Source organism: Sturnira hondurensis, unplaced genomic scaffold (genome assembly GCF_014824575.4).
Source record: "Sturnira hondurensis isolate 20B ecotype Veracruz unplaced genomic scaffold, ASM1482457v3 Scaffold0021490, whole genome shotgun sequence".
NCBI lineage: Eukaryota > Metazoa > Chordata > Mammalia > Chiroptera > Phyllostomidae > Sturnira > Sturnira hondurensis.
The window spans coordinates 601799-619124 of NW_028094121.1; the positions used below are offsets into that span (position 1 = coordinate 601799).

Consider the following 17326-nt stretch of genomic DNA (forward strand, 5'->3'; position numbering starts at 1 on the left):
CCTTTTATTCCATCCAGGCCTTAGCAGATATTTATAGAGAAGTAGTAACTCCTTTCCATTTTTATGTTTGAGTGGCATATATAGATGTGATTGCAAGTATTTTTAAGAGAAACCTGGGGATTCCTGTTGGTTTTGTGTGTGTGTGTGTGTGTGAATGAATCTTGTTTTTGGTTTTGTGCTGCTGAAGAAACTGGGGACTTTGTCATGCCTTTATTAGGTGTTTTTTGGATGGGGTCAGGACATGTTTATTTTGGTTCGTTAGTTTGGATGAACTTAATATTTTGAAGTAATTTTTTAGATTCCGAAAAGGCCAGCATTTTCAGTTCTTCTTGTTTTTTTTTCTCGGTTTGAGAATGCAGTGTGCATTCTCATTAAGTGTATATATATTTCTTTTAATCTGGTGGTGGTTAGTCTTCCATGTAAAAGTATTTAAATACAGATTCGATCTGCTTTCATCATGCTAAGTATGGGTGGGGCAGTAGAAAATAGAGAATATTGCGGTGTATTTTGAGGCATTTTTTTTATCAAGTCAGTCAGCATTTGTGTACATCTTGCAAAATACTGTGATGTGTGTGAAGTAGTCTGTATGAAGGAGACACAAGAGATAAAATACATGGTCTCTTCAACTGCTTCAACTTCCGTTGGGGAAACAACACACAGTGCCCTTCATTCATAATTAGCAAGCAACATCAACTTTGGGATAACAGTGCAGCCAGAGTCAAAGGTATAAGTGAGATTTGAAAAGGATAGAAATTTTCAAAGGGGAAGAGATGTATTCCAGGAGAATGAACAAGTATTTGCAATGATGGAGAAGTGGCCACATACAAAGATGTCAAGCATTTGGGCACGGAGAATGTGTAGTGGGTATTGGCGGAGGACCTATCAAGGATATAGGGTTTAGTGTGATGGGGTACTGCAGTGGGTTCTAAAGAATAAGAGTAAGATGGTGCATATTGTTTCTGAGGAGGGTTTTTGTGTTAGCTGAGTGTCTTGGAGTGGGAAGACTGACTAGAATGCTATTGGAGAATTCTAGGAGTAAGATGCTGGGGGTCTAACATAAGACAGTGATTATGGGTATAAAATAATAGCTAACATTTATTGAGTATTTACAGTATGCCAGACATTGTTCTGAGTTCTTATGTGTATTTAGCTCATTAAATCTTCATAATATGGTCTTATTATCATTATGTGTTACAGAGAGATTAGGTGACTTGACCAAACTCAAACAGAGTAAGTGGCAGGGCCAGTCAGAATTTAACCCAGGCAGCAGAGCCAGTCAGGATTTTAACCCAGACAATCTGGTCTTTGAGCTTATGCCTTTAGTTATAAATTATACTGTCCTAAGAGAAGTATATAGAGAGATATGTCCTAGAGATATGCATATATGTGAGTAAAAATTAACTTGAACTCAGTGATAATTGAATGTGGACAAAGGAACGAGCAAATAAAATACTAAAAGATGAGAGCCTAGAATCTAGGAAGGATGGTTGATACAGTGAAGAAACTAGGAAAGTATCAGTGTGAAGGAGAATGCGCTGTGGTTGATGATGGGCTACACTAGGTTGTGTTCAGTCTTTCAATAGCAGGGTAGTCTCCTGCCACTCCTGATAGTCTCTTCCCCTTGCCGGTTTGGCCGTGGAAATACAGACTTAGCTTAGTATTATTCTAAGCAAAACAATTAGAACAATATATATTCAGAAGAAAAAATGTATACCACATTGCAGAGTCACAGGAAATAGCATAGGAATTATTTTGGTTGAGCCGACCCACTGCTCTCCAGCCATAGTGAAGATGATCAAGAACTGACTTGAGTGGAAGTATTGCTACTGCTCTGCTATGGGGTGAACAGAGGTGCAAGGTAGACTGTGCACTGATCGGGGCTATAGATAGTACTAAAAAACGTGTGAGTGTTGGGAGGACAGTAATAGCTTTGAGGTTGGAAACTTTGGGAGACATTATAGGCACATAGGTAAAGTATTCCGGGAAGAGCCAAGACGTAGGGTCCAAGGCCCTCTCTGTCCTCAATTAAAAGAGCCACCTCGGCGGCCACCTCCACTCCTCAGTTGTTGCTGTGAGTGACCAAACCCCAAGTTGCCCTGAGCTGCTGGCCGTTTGAGAATGCTACAGAAGCCAAGGTTGGGAAAGGTAGTGTGGTTGACAGTAACAAATACAGTCTCAAAGTTCAGAAACAGTGATCATAATGAAAATTGAACCGGGACCAGAAGGTAGTTTGTAACCTTAGAATTTTTTTTTTATTTACCCTCTGTGTCTTTTTTTAAAGAAGATTTTGTTTGTTTATCTTTAGAGGGGAAGGGAAGGAGAGAAGGAGAGAAACATCAGTGTATGGCTGCCTCCCATGTATCCTCTGCCTGGAACTGTCCTGCAACCCAGGCATGTGCCCCGACCAGGAATCAAACCGTGATCCCTTGGTTCGTAGGCCCACGCTCAGTTCACTGAGCCATACCACGCAGGGCTGTAACCTTAGAATTTTGAAAGGAAGGATAAGAGTAGATGCCAGATTTGTTTTTCATTATGATCTGATATGATAGTTTGGAGAATTTCCCCCTACTGCTCCCTCCAGTCTCTCATTCTTGTGCACGTATCAGAGCTAATCAAATATCGGAAAACCTAACGTTTTTTCCTTCAAAAAAGAAAACTTGTGGTTTGTATACTTTAACAGTTCTCTCAAACATTTTAAAAAAGTTTTATTGAGATGTAATTTACATAGTATACAGTTTGCCCATTTAGAGTATGCAATTCAGTGGTTTTTAGTATAATTACCAAGTTGTGCATCTATCTCCAAATCATTAGATACTTCATTGTCCCAAAAAAGAATGTTGGTACCTAATAGCAGTCACTCCTTATTTCCGCCCCCGCCCCCCGGGTTCTAGGCACCCACTAATGTACTTACCATCTCTATAGTTTTGCCCATTCCAGAATGGAATGAACATTGTATATAAATGGATCATACAATATATGGTCTTGTGTGTGGCTTCTTTCATGTAGCATGTTTCAAGGGTTATCCATCTTGTAATATATATGTATATCAATATTGTACCTTATTTTTGTTGGTGAATAATATTCTACTGTATGGTTATACCACCTTTTATTTATTCATTTATCCCTTGATGGGCCTTTGGGTTTTTTACTCTTTTTAAGAGCCCTTCCCTATCTTTAGCTTAATCTCCATCCTACCAGCTCCACCCCTCCCATGGCTTTTCTTTTAGATCCTAACCTCCGCTATGCATTGTTAGGTATTGGGGATACAAAGATGAGTAAGACATGGCCCTTGAACATGTATATAGTGTGTTTATGGTTTACATATTTTGTATTGATTTCATTTGATCCACAACCAGCCCTGCTGTAGGCAAAGCATTTTTTAAGATGAGCAATTTGAAGTTTAGATTTGCTGACTTGCCCAAGATTGCACACTTAAGTCCCTGATGGAGCAATGAGATCATCTTAGTCCATGTGCATTGCTATTTCCAATACTCTGTGCTATTAAAACTTAAAGGATCCCCATGTGAATTCCTGGAGAATTAGAGGGGCTGGGAAATTCTCGTAGGGAATCAGTAATTTTTAATGTTTAATCTTCAGGATTTAAAATGAAGAGATTTTTTTTTACCTGATTCTGTCACTTGTTTGCTCTGTGATTTAGATAAATCATTTAATATTTCTGCCTTCCCCCCCCCCCCGAAATTTAGTGAGGATTAATGTGATCATGATAATGGNGGGGCTGGGAAATTCTCGTAGGGAATCAGTAATTTTTAATGTTTAATCTTCAGGACTTAAAATGAAGAGATTTTTTTTCACCTGATTCTGTCACTTGTTTGCTCTGTGATTTAGATAAATCATTTAATATTTCTGCCTTCCCCCCCCCCCCGAAATTTAGTGAGGATTAATGTGATCATGATAATGGTAGTGATAATAATAACAGCTAACATTTTCTGAGGTCTTACTATGGGCCAAAAATGTTCTAAGTACCTTACATTTATTATACAGAGTGGTTAAGAATAACTTGCCTAAGGGCATATAGCTAGGAATGGAAAGAACCAGAATTTGAACCCTTGCAATCTGTTTTCAGAACTCAGTAGCTGTTAATTACTACACTGTACTGTTCACTGTGTTATGGATTAATAGAGGGTCATGGCAGAATATGAAGATTGGATTTTGAATATAGTTGGGAAGCAAACAGCGAAATTAAGTTGATGTTGCATCCACATTTCTTTTAAATGGAAACCTAACACTGTACAGTGTACATGTTGTTTAGGCACTCAGGTATATTTTTTGTTCATCCCTGCTAATAGCCTCTCCACTCAAAATGCAATATTTTTCAGAGCTCCTCACTGTCGGCTTTGTTAGTCACATAGCTTTCCACATTGCTACTTATTCAGAAACCTTGGCTTGAGACTGCTAAAACTTGCTTTACCTCTTCTCAGCCTTCCTCTGTGAATTTTTGTTTTCCATTTTGAACAGTTAGCCTTTCAGTCCTAGATGGAGTTACTGTTTACTTTCTCTACCCCAAAACTCAGAAAACACCACAGTGGCATTTTCTAACAACTCTCGAAAAATTTGATCATCTTAATCGACATAACTAGATTTTAGTGCACAAATAACAAGAACCAAAGCACAATGTTTTGGTTAAAGAGATTGACTTATACTGAAATTGGAAGAGGCATCTGCTATACAGGATTTTGGATTTAATAGAATTTGTTATAACAAGATCAGCAAAGCATTATTACTGTGGGCCATCTGTTGGGATGTGGAAATAGCTTTGTTATATGGAACCAGATGTTGTATTTGTCTTTATAACAATGGCATTCTACTTACTTTAAGTAGCCTTTTGTAGTAAGGTACTTCCAGTTGCTATTCTGCTTGACATATCAGTTGATAACCTGAGAATGCATTGTCTTTCAAAGTGGTTATTTTCTGTGGAATTGAGACAAAACAACTGAGAGTCATGTATACTATCAAACTTTAGTACTGTAACAAAATAAAATACAGGATAATTATGTATATATCAATAGGGTAATTAGGACTGTATTCAATAAGAATTCTTTGACACCATTAATAAACTTAATTTCTTTTTTGGAGGGGGTTGAAAGTGGTTTATTTTCATTTTTATTTTTGGATTGCTTTTTCTTTAAAAAAATTTTATTATCCCAGTTTTTCCCCCCATTGCTGTCCCCTGCCCCACCCTCCATCCTCCCTGCTCCCACAGTCAATCCCCACCTTCTTGTCCATGTCCATGTCAAGCCTAGTTTCTAATAATTACTAAACCACTCTGATTGCTCTAAGAATTTTACCAGAAATCAAAAGTGGTTTCATTTGGCATAATCAGACCTAATTTAATTGCACTGTGCTGTTTGATTTATTTCCCACCATCCGTGGGTAAAGTAGTTTATAATGGACTCAAACTTACACAATTTAATAAACAGAACTGTTAGAACAGTCCTAGAGAGCTCTTCTGAGTCGAATGCTAACAATTTGGGGATGGGGAAAGTTCATGGGTGGGAGTTTTTAGACAGAGTCTTTGGAAACCCAGCATGTTGACTGTCTTAGTCCCTTTGGGCTGCTGTAACAAAATACCACAGACTGGGTAGGTTATAAACAACAGAAATGTATTGCTTATGGTTCTGGAGGCTGGCAAGTCAAAGAACAAGGTGCTAGCATGATTTTTTTGTGTAGGTCCTCATTCCTGATTCATAGCTGCCACTTTCTTGCTGTGTCTTTGCATGGTGGAAGGGACAAAGAATCTCTCTGGAGCCTCATTTTGTGAGACACTAATTCTATTCATGAAGGCTCTGCCCAGATGACCTAAGCCCCTCCCAAAAACGACCTCCTAGTACCATCGTCTTTGGGGGTTACAATTTCAACACAGGGACGCAAACACTGAACTCATAGTATTGGCTCTTCTTTCATTGTCTTCAAATCATGTGTAGGGAAAGTCATGGGTTCCACTGACTAATTGAATGATTATTCCAAGATGGCCCTGTGTATGAAGGATACTTTAGTAAACTGACTTTTAATTGAGATTTCACCTGGAGTACAAAACTGAAAGCTGTGACTGAATTCTACCTAGATAGAGTCCTGCCCAGTAGTATAGTGGTTATAAAGGAAATAAGATTGTTTTTCTGATTGATTGCTAGGGTATGGTGCTGATGTGACCTTATTAAAGATCCTGGAAGCTGGAATCAACTTTTTTCCCTAGGGTTAAGACCTGGCCTTTCTTACTGTGTGTTGAACATTGATCTGTGAGCAGATGACAGAGAAGACTGTTAGAACTTAATATTAATTTCAGAGTCTGTTTGCTTAGAGAAAGATGGGATTGGGAAATGAGTCCACTATGGTAGAAGTGTTGTTAAGGTCTTAGCTTTTGGCTGATGGTTACCTGAGTGCGTATTAAATTATTAAATATAGTTTAAAAGTTTCTGTGGCTTGGCTGTAGAACTCTGGGAAATTTATTACAGACACAGCAGCCAAATATGCTGTAGTCAGGAGCAGATTTACTCTTCTGGATGGAGATGGAGCAGACTGTCATGTCAGGAGATAAACAATATATGGCATCAGTTTTTGCCGCTGTGTTTGGGTCTCTATGTCTCTGACGTACTTTGTCTACTCTGTGTAAGGGGGTATTGACGGTATTGTTCCACCATCTATATATGTAGTAATCACCATCAGAAATGGCATCTTTGCCTATCAGGGGAAATCATGTTTTTATATTGTTTATTGTAGGGCATGTGTGTTTTGGAAAGATTTCCACATTACCACTGAATAATACTTTTTGAAAAGCAGTTTCTCTGATCTGTTGTGTTTTTGAGCCTCACAATAGCCCTCTAATATAGGTAGGGCAAGTAATATCTCTATAGACAAATGGAGAGAATAAGACACACGCTAAGATTTAGTGTCACAGAATCATTTAGTAGCAGAGCAGAGACAGGAACCAGATCCTACATTCTGTTTCTAGTCTTGTACTCTTTAGTAGAAAACACAGATTTTTTTGTGAGGAACATACTTTGGATTTTTGAGGTATAAATTAAATGTTACGGATCCCAAAGGACCTGGGTTACGTGGAACAGCCTTTGTCTTGTGATAATATCAGACTTAGGGACATACAACTGTTGGGAGCAACTTATTTCCTTATTAAATTTAGATCCATTTCTAGTCGTTGGATGTATTTTTACTTGAGCTTGCTTTCTTTAAGCTTTCTTTAAGACGAATCAATAAGCAGATTGGTCTTATTTTATAGATGTATAAACCTATAAAATTTAGACACTGAGAAATTGTACCTGGAACATGAATCTGCTGAGGGTGCTTGGTTACTGCCATAGGGTGTTACTGTCTTTTGCTCTGTGGGTAGGAAGAGTGACAGTATATAAAGAAGTCATAACTATGTAGAAAGTAAGACTGGGAAAGGAAACATCACAGTGGATAGTCTTTATTGACTCTCTTGAACCTGTTTATATTTTCTGTAATGAGCATTTGTTATTTTTATAGTCAGAAAAAATAAACATGTATGATTTTTATGGTTCAAATGAGAATTTGGAAAAAATAAATGATAGCATTTTTGAAGAGCAGTTTAACACTTGATGCATCAAAGTATTCTGCTTTCTAGGCAGTTATGTTAATAAATCACTTTGATAAATTATTATAATCTTATGGGTTGAGTTGTGGGTATAGTAAGTGCTTTGAGTTTTTCTTTGCATTATAATTTATTCATTTAGCTCTGCAGATACAAGAAATTAATTTTAGCCCTCTGGAAGCAACCAAGAGTTTAGGTTTATATACAGTAATTACTTATCAATAAATAACCTAAAAATAGTATACTACTTTATAATGAAAACTAGGCCTAGGCCTACTCATGCTTCCATTTTCTTAGCAGGTTTCAAATAAGAAAAACCAAGTGCTTCTTTAAGGTACTGTTTTCATCCACTGACATAGGACTCACTAATTTCTCTCACTCATTTGTTCATTTGTTCACCATCTGCTGGTCCTGGGCACTGGGACACACAGACACTGTCAGCAAAGACACTGTGTTTTTTAGTTTGGGGGAGACATCACAGAGATACTCTTGGCATATGGCAGTATCCTGAGATATCTTCTAGTTTTTGACTAGGAAGGCAGACTGACTAGCTAGCTTACTTGTTTGAACAACTGAATACATTTAGTGGTGTGGATGGATGTTTTATGAAGTGCTGATGGCTTCATAGTTTTTTCTCTGCGAAATATTGAAAATCATTGATCTGAAGAATTTCCTTATCTAAGGAGCATTTTTATTGAGGTAGATAACCTGTGCACTCAGATTTATATCAGAGTGGCTTTGGCAGCATTATTAAGAAACCTTGTGTAGACTCTCCTAGGTTGGAGACAGTGTCTTTTTATCTTCTGTCCTCTATACTAGCACTATACATGGCACATAGTAGGCATCACTATATTTGTAAATGAAAGAATGTTTCGTGTTTTAGCTTAATTTTAAGAATTTCAGTATCAATATAAATATATTAAAGGTACCTTATATCTAATATAATGAGATAAGTAGTATTTCCTAGAATTTTAAAAGGTAATCCTTTGAGATATCCCATTAAATCCTTTCCTCAGTGAGATATCCCATTAAAAGGTTTGATACACAGTCATTCGGCTACTCCTAGAACAACTGTAGTCACTGATAGCTGTAAGGAGTCTGTTTGCTGAGGCAAAATTTGCTTCAAATTTCATCTCTTTTCCCTAATCCTTCTCGATAGAATCATAGAGACCTAGTTTGCCTTCTTTAACAAGATAACCCTTCAAATATTTGAATGAGATTATTCATTCAGCAAATACTTCTTGCACTTACACATGCAAGACACTGTCTTGGGCATTGTGAGAGATAATTCACAACGGTAAATTAAAGAAGGGTAATTAAGAGGCATAGGCTGTTCGCAAAGAACTGATACAGAGAAAGAGCCATGCTTGTTAAAAAGAGAGTTTATTTGCTTATGATAATCAGGAAAGCTTCATGGAGGAGAATGTTTAAATTAAGATTAGTGATGGGGCATTCTTGGCTAAGAGCATAATAAAAAACCTGGTGATGGGGAAGCTCAATTATGGTAAGTTGTAGTATTTGGCAAATAATTGGGGCTCAGTAAATACTTGTTGAGTGAATTTCCCAAATGGTCACTTTTGGGAAATACTGAACATCCTCTTCTTGGAAGAGTCACACAACACTTTAGGATATTGAACACTTTGATAAATCCTTTAAAGAGGTGATGTGGAAGGCCAAGAAATGTTTTCTCCAAGCTAAACACATGCGGTTTCTTAAGCCGTTCCACACTTGCCATTTGGCTTCTAAACTCTTCACTAGTCTGGTATCCCTTCTTGCAAGCATTCTAGCTTGTAAGTGTTCTCAACATGAGGTGCTCCAAATGGAACACAATACTCCCGTTGTGAACTAAGCAGTGAAGATTGCATAGGACTGTTACCTTCCTTGGATCTGGGTACTATTCCTCAAATGAAGCCTGAGATTGTATTTTGTTTCTTTTTAGCAGTTGAGTCACTTTCTTGGCTCATACTCAGTTCTCATATTGATTTACAAGAAGTTCTTTGAGTAGATTCGGAGAGATTTCCTATTAGTAGAGCTAATAAATGAATGCCCATTTTCTTCTGATTGAGTGTAGGCTGTTTTCTCAGAACTACTAGTGTTTCTTAAGCTTCCTGAAGTTTGAGAAAGAAAGTAGAAAGAATTAATTGTACAGTGCTGGATTTGACCAAGTTACATGAAAGCCCAATTGCATTGCTGAGTATACTCAGAAGTAGATGACATAGAGTGAATTGCCATATACCCATAATAGATGACCATTATTAAGCTGTTTGCCACATATGTCTCAACTGTCTTTTGCTTAAGTATTTAAAAATCAGACCTTGTTTTTTCATCCTCACAAATTTCAGTATGCATCTCCAAAAAATATAGCCGTATTTATACATAGCCATCATTGTATCTAACAAAATGAACAATATTTTTTAGACTTCATCTAATATCTATTTTATAATAAAATGTCCTAAATCATTTAAACATATCTTTTATTTTTATCCTCACTTGAGGACAGGTTTATTGATTTTAGAGAGAGGGGGAGGGAAGCGTGTATCAGTTGCCCCTTGCATGCACCCTGACTGGGGACCAAATGTGCAATCCAGGCATGTGCCCTGACCAGGAATCAAACTTGCAACCTTTTGGTTTATGGGACAACGCTCCAGTTAACTGAGCCACACTGGTCAGGGTTAAACATGTCTTTATAGGTGGTTTTTTGATTTAATCAATACCCAGACAAGGTCTAAGTGTTGTATTTGGTTGTATTTCTTACTTCTTTCAACCTAAAAACAGTCTACCTTTACTTTTTGGCATAATTTCATTCCATCCACTCCTTTGACTCTTCATGTTTCTGTACCAAATTCTTTTACTGTTCCTTTTGATATGTGTATAAGACTTTTCCTTTCTTTACCGCATTTCAGCAAACATTTTGAAATATTTATGTACAAAATGTGCTGAGCATTGTGGGAGATAGAAAGCTTAATTTGACTTGGACCTGGCACAGGAGGAGCAAGCGATCCAGTGATAGAGACAGATGCGTATAGAAACAATATGAAGCGGATTGTTTACCTTCCCGTGGGTCATGTTTTATTACATAGCCTTCCACTGCCCCCACTCCCCTCAGGAAATGCTGGCAGTGGAATCTTCTTACTGTATCACTGTAATCATGTCCTGATCAAGAACCCTCTTGAATCAGTGCGAATTATACTCTTTGTCCTGTTACTCAATGCCCCCACAAGCTCCCCTCTTCACTTAAAGTGGAACTTCTCAAGGCACAAACATCCTTTGTTTTTTAATGTAGAATTTTCATTTCTCAAGATTATGGACGTTTTGGGAGCAGAAACCTTGTCTTAATATTATTATTTTTCTATAATATAGGGAAACGTAGTAAGTACTTTTAGAGTCCTGGTATATACGCCAATAGGCTATTCTTGCAGCCTCCTACCTTCCCAGTGTCAGGCAGAGCTTCTACCAGTTAGAAGTGGATGATCCAGGTCTCGGTCTCTTCTTTTACCTAAAAGCCTCCTTTCAAAAAGCCCAATCTAGAATACAGGTGACAGATACATGGTTCACATGTTGCCACTTCCCCATCACCACGGGTAAACTACTAATAGCTGGTCGTATTTAGACGTGACCTTCTCAGGCACTTCAGGCAGCCACTACCTATGCAGCATAATTGGCAAAGTGTTATGAAACCGTTTGCTATCCTTTTTCTAAACCAGTAGTTCCCAAATAAGTTGGGCATCAGAATCACCTGAGATGCTTTTAGATTCCCTAGGTTTCACCCTAAAATCTTCAGTCAGGATTTCTGGGAATAGGGTAGAAAGTATTCTTACAGAGTTGGCAGTGGTTTGTAGACTGGCTTTGGGGACCAGATGCGTAATTTTATTTTGTTAAGTAGTACTAGTAGTGGAGACTGTTGCCTCCCATCTTTTCATTTGCAGTACAGCATGCCATTCCTCTGACGGTCATATATGTTCACTGTACTTTGCAGTGATGTGGTAGGGTCTCTTGCTTTAAATTACGCCAGGCAAAGCACATGAATCAAATGCCCAAGATAAAGATACAGGATACAGAGAGGTGGATTTCTAAATATAACTGAGCTTAAATTTAAAGCCTCAAAATCCTTCAGCCCTCTGAAAGCTTATTCTTTCTGCTGTGTGAACACCTTTAAAAGTTTAAAGTGGAGGAGCTCAACATTTTTGTACTGACTAATCTTTTGAAATTTTCATATTTTATGTATATTTAATAATGGTGATTTATATATAATATGATTTAATTTCATATACCTTTGTTAGATTTTTCCATAAAAAGTCTTCTATTAGTCCATATGATTTGATTTTTGGGACTGGAAATTGTGGTTAAGTTGTTGAGCAAAGTAGAGAGACTGAAACTTCAGGATTGTCAAAGTGAGTTAATGACAGACCCAGAAATAGAATCCAGTGTTATTTGCTTTGGTTATGATTTGGTTTGAAGAGAGTGGCCTGTGATCTGTTTACATAAATTGCAGGAAGTAAGGTTTGGGGTTTAGAAGAAGTTACAGTTCTGTGATGTTTGGCCAAGAATCTTCCCTCCCCCCATTTACCACCTGTTTTATTGACACCAGTCCTAAACTGTGGAGGGTAAAGAGGCAGTTGTTTAGACTTACACTCCTGACACTTTAAAATACTCTTAAAATGCTGAACTTGATTGTTGATTGGCATGCTTGCGTTTTTTGTTGTTGTTATTTCATCTTCTGTTGTTAGAGAATGAGAAGTCCTGGCCCTGGTCTTGTTTTAGGAGGAGAGGGGTATAGCCTAAGCAGTTGATTTGTAGGCAGTGGTAGAGTGATTTTCCGTAGAGTTTTTTCAGAGTATGTACAGGTGTATATAACTTTTCAAAATGAACCATAAGTGTATCTTCATTAAACATGTTTAATTAATAGACAGTATGGTTTGGAAATGGTGGAGCCCACCAGAAAAGAAACTTCCCTGAACCACTTATGGTTCAAAGGGGTATAGATTTGAAAACAAGTCATTACTTTCCTCTCCCATTCCTGTTCCAGTTTGAGAGATGGGATGGCTCCTCTGACACTAGTGAGGGAAGAAGCAGAACTTAACAGAATAAGAACATTTGTGTGTGATGGTTCTAAACTCGTTCTTAAATAAATAAACAGCCTTTTTTGAGATACATACGGTATAATTCGCCTATTTAAAGTGTAAAGTTCAATGTTTTCAGTATATTCATAGGTTTGTGTAACCCTAACTGTACTCTAATTTTAGAACATTTTCTTTCTTTGAAAAATCCCCACACCCATTAGCAGTCAGTCCTCTTTACCTCTATTTAGTCCAATTGCTCCTCCTGCTTTGAGACTTCACCTGCTTTCAGACTTCACTAGTGAAGCTGAGATGAACAGCTGATTGCTACTCACTCACTCAGCAGGATTCTGTTCCCTTTACTCCTTCCTTTGGTGAATTTCTCCTGTTCAGGCTGTTTAAGACACAGGTTATTTCCATGACTGCTTTAAGGTTAACCTGTGGCTATGACAGTTCACAGTGCTCAGTCAAGTAACCTGAATTAGAGGGGTTAGTCTTTCATGGATGATATTAAATTGTATACTTTTAAGTCTTTTGAAAGATAGGACTGAGTTCAGCACTTAAGAAAAATGGAATACTCTTGACCTCTAGTGCTATAGAACTTACTTTCAACAGACTTTGTCTTTATTATTATCTTTATTGTTTATTCTATTTCATTTGTCCCATTTTTTCCCCCTTTGCCCTCCACTCAGCCCCCCGCCCCCTACCTCTGCTCCCATGGGTCATTCATACATGTTCTTTGACTGCTCTCTTCCCTGTCTTTCTACCATTATCGCCCTCGCCACTCCCCCCATCCTCTGTCAGTCTGTTCCATGTTTCCATGCTGCTGGTTATAATGTGCTCATTAGTTTATTTTTTCATTAGATTTCTCTTATAAGTGAGATCATATGGTATTTATCTTTTACCAACTGGCTTATTTCATTTAGTGTACTAGTCTCCAGTTCCATCCATGCTGTTGCAAAAGGTAGGAGTTCTTCTTTCTGCTGTGTAATATTTGTAATATTCCATTGTATAAATGTACCACAGTTTTTCGAACTACTCATTCAGTGATTGGTGCTGCTATGAACACAGAGGTGCAAACGTTTTTTTAGAATTGGTGTTTCGGAATTCTTAGGGTATATTCCCAGCAGTGGAATTGCTGGGTCAGAAGGTAGTTCCATTTTTAATTTTCTGAGGAAATTCCATAGTGTTTTCCACAGTGGCTACACCAGTCTGCATTCCCACCAACTGTGCATTAGGGTTCCCTTTCTTCCACATCCTCACCAGCACTGGTTGTTTGTTGATTTATTAATGATGGCCGTTCTGATAGGTGTGAGGTGATCTCATTGTGGTTTTAATTTGCATCTCTCTGATGGCTAGTGATGATGAGCATTTTTTCATGTGTCTATGGGCCATGCGTATGTCCTCCTTAGAGAAGTGTCTGTTCAGATTCTTTGCTCCTTTTTTAATTGGATTGTTTGTCTTCCTGGTGTTGAGTCATAAGAGTTTTTTATGTACTTTGGGGATAAAACCCTCGTCCAAGATACCATGACAGCTATGTTCTCTTGTATAGTTGGTTCCCTTTTCATTTTGATAAAAAGCTGCTCAGCTAAAGAAACCATTAATTTGATGTAGTCCCATCTGTTTATCTTTTCCTTCATTTCCCTTGCCCTAGGAGATCTTTCGGCAGACTTAATTCTTTTGTCTGGTGTTATGCTTGTGATTTCATTCAAGTTACTGTCACATTAACAGGCATGAATTCCCATTTGTATCGAGGAAGAAATTAAGCCTTAGATAAATTAACAATATACCCAAGATCACAACTGGGATTCTGATCTGAGCCTTCTTTCAGAGTCACAAATGCTCTAAATTCTTTGTAAACTATAAAGCATTGTATCTGTGTGGGTAGGAGAGAGAGGGCTCAAAAATTGCTTGGGAGCTTTACAAAATACTTAGTCCTATTTCACCTCCTACTCCCAAATAGTGGATTATTATACACCTGTTAGTTTGTTAAATGTCTGCTTCCTATATGTGATAGTATGTAACTCAGTGCAACACACACTTGAAGACTGCATATATTAAAAGGAATTCCATATTCTGTTGTTGATGGGATATAACACATTAGCTTCTGTTGGAGCATGCCCATCAATAAATGACTGGTTTTACTACTTTTATTTTGGTTGTGCCATTCAACATTCTTGCTTGTTCGTTTTCAAAGGATTAGGGGAAAAAGCTACTTTGTGCTTTGGGCACCAATTTAGACTGTATAAATTATAGATGTAATTGAAAGAGTTAATATAGTTGTTCAACTATAGTTGGCTCCAGAGTTGTGAGCTTGTAGTTTGTAGGACACTTTGAGACTTTCCTGACTTCACAGTGAACTAAGCCTTTTCTTGTGAGATTTCCATATTGCTGGTCATTTGCCTGGGCAGGGAGAAGACTGGCATGAATTTGTTCTTTTAGTGCAGGACACTACATAGGAGCAGTATGTATGGTAAGTCAAAGTGAAGAAAATGGAAACTAAGGCATTGAGACTACAGCAGATTAAAAAGATATGTAGGAACTAGAGTTGGTAGTAAGTGGTAACTAATTGGGGGTTCTAAAGGTGTTGATATTTGTGGGATTCAATATAAGATCCTTTTCCCTTGCCTGAATTCTGAATTGACTGAGTAATAAAACAAAACTCAGCACATGAAAAACGTAACATTACTGTTGGTAAGTTAGTTTTTTATTGAGATAAAAATTCACATACCATAGGATTTCACCATTTTACAGTGTACAGTTTGGTGGTTTTATACTAAAGGTTTTTATTCACAAGGTTATACAGCAGTCAGCACTATCTAATTTCAGAACATTTTCATTATGCCCAAAAGAAACCTATTAGCACTCACTGTTCTCCCATCCCGTTTGCCTTCTCCAGCTCCTAGCAACCACTGATCTACTTTCCATTTCTAGTATTTGCCTATACTGAATATTTTGTATAAATGGAATCATACAATGTGTATGTAGCCTTTTGTGTATGACTTCTTTCACTTAGCCTAAGGCTATCAAGGTTCATCAGTGTTGTATGTAACAGTACTTCATTGCTTTTTATGGCTGAATCAGTGTTCCATTGTATATTATGGATATTGTATAGGTAAAGCCACCATTTGTTGATCCATTTATCAGTTGATCAATATTTGGTTTATTTTTGCTTTTTTGCTGTTATGAATAATGGTGCTATGAACATCATCTGGAAGTTTTCTTGTGAACATGTTTACATTCTCTTGGGGATGTACACACACATGTACATATATACATATACATGTATATATGTATTCCCTAGAGAATTAACACACACATGTATATACATACATGCATACATACATGTGTACAGAAATAGAATTGCTGGGTAACTTTTGGAGTAGTTACCTTTGTTGCTGATAAGGATGATATTGTGGAATATTGTAGACTATGGCTTAGGTTTAAAAGCCAAATAGGCTAACTCTATACTCTTTCGTTTCCACCTAACAGAACCCAGTCTAGACCATGGGACAGTTTACCTGGTGCCTAGATTGTTGGTTCACCCAGATTACTGCCTTACAGAGTCCTGGGTGTTGAGTTCTGGAGTTATTTTTTCTCTTCTAACCAGGTTACTTACCTCTTCAGTGAGGAGTGGGCTAAGAGCCCATGAGTATTTAGAGAAGTTTTTCCTCGTAGAAATCAAGAGTTGGAAAGAAGTGTGGTACTCTAGCACAGGAAATAAAGGGAGTTAGGCTAGAAACCTGAAAGCCATTTTATCAAGTTAGGAAATATATTGAAGAAAGATAATGAATTCAGTTTTGGACATGATAAATTTGATAGATATTTATGTTTAGAGATCAGGTGATTGACATGTGCCCGAGATACAGACTTGATGTTTATCTGTATACAGGCAATTGAAATACAGGAGGGGGTAAATCACCCACGAAGCAAAGAAGTAGAGAAAATTATCTAGTAATTCCCATACCTGAAGTCTTTGAGATTTTAATTCTTCCAACTGATCTTACATTTGTACCTTATTCTGAGTGACTTGTTTCCAGGTTTTGTGATTTTTTCATTGTGAATTTATTAATTTTGGAACCTTATCTCTGGGAATTCTTCCATGCTGAGATCAAAGGTAGATTCCTCAGAGAGCATTCACATTTGCTTCTGTCATGGTTGGGTGGGGAACACTACCAATCAGAACTACCCTCAAAATTCTAAACCAAAGTCTAGGTGAGGGGTAGCTTATTTTTGTGAATATCCGGGGAGATACTGTTGCATGCTATCATGGCCCCCATTCCTTCATCAGCACTCAGTGCCAAGGGTAAGAAACAGTTTTCCTTGCACCAGGGTAACACCGGACTTTGCCTCTTGTGCCTTGGGTCCCAGTAGGCTTTGGAATTGCAAGCTGAAAATCATAGGGATGGACAAAATGCCCTGGAAGTGAATGAAAGCTGGTTTCTTTTTCTGTGAATGCCTTTCTCATTTTTTTAAACTTAGTTTTTGGCCTTGATCATGACTTATTTTCTTTCATGCTATTGATTAATTTATAAAGATACTTAAAATATTTTATCTAGTGTTTGTTATTTTTAATGGCATGTTGAAGAAGCTAGCTATTCTCTCATTCCAGCAGAAATAGAAATGTCTGTCTCTTCAGTGCATGCAGGGACAACTGTATGCAGAGAATTTAGTCAGCCTCTAAATC

The 17326-nt window shown here is 37.6% G+C and overlaps 1 protein-coding gene across 2 annotated transcripts in view; it reads left to right on the forward strand.

Annotated features, from left to right (window-relative positions):
* FOXJ3 (forkhead box J3) overlaps nucleotides 1-17326 on the forward strand; it is a 96781-nt gene that overhangs the window by 1632 nt on the left and 77823 nt on the right. The window lies entirely within an intron of this gene.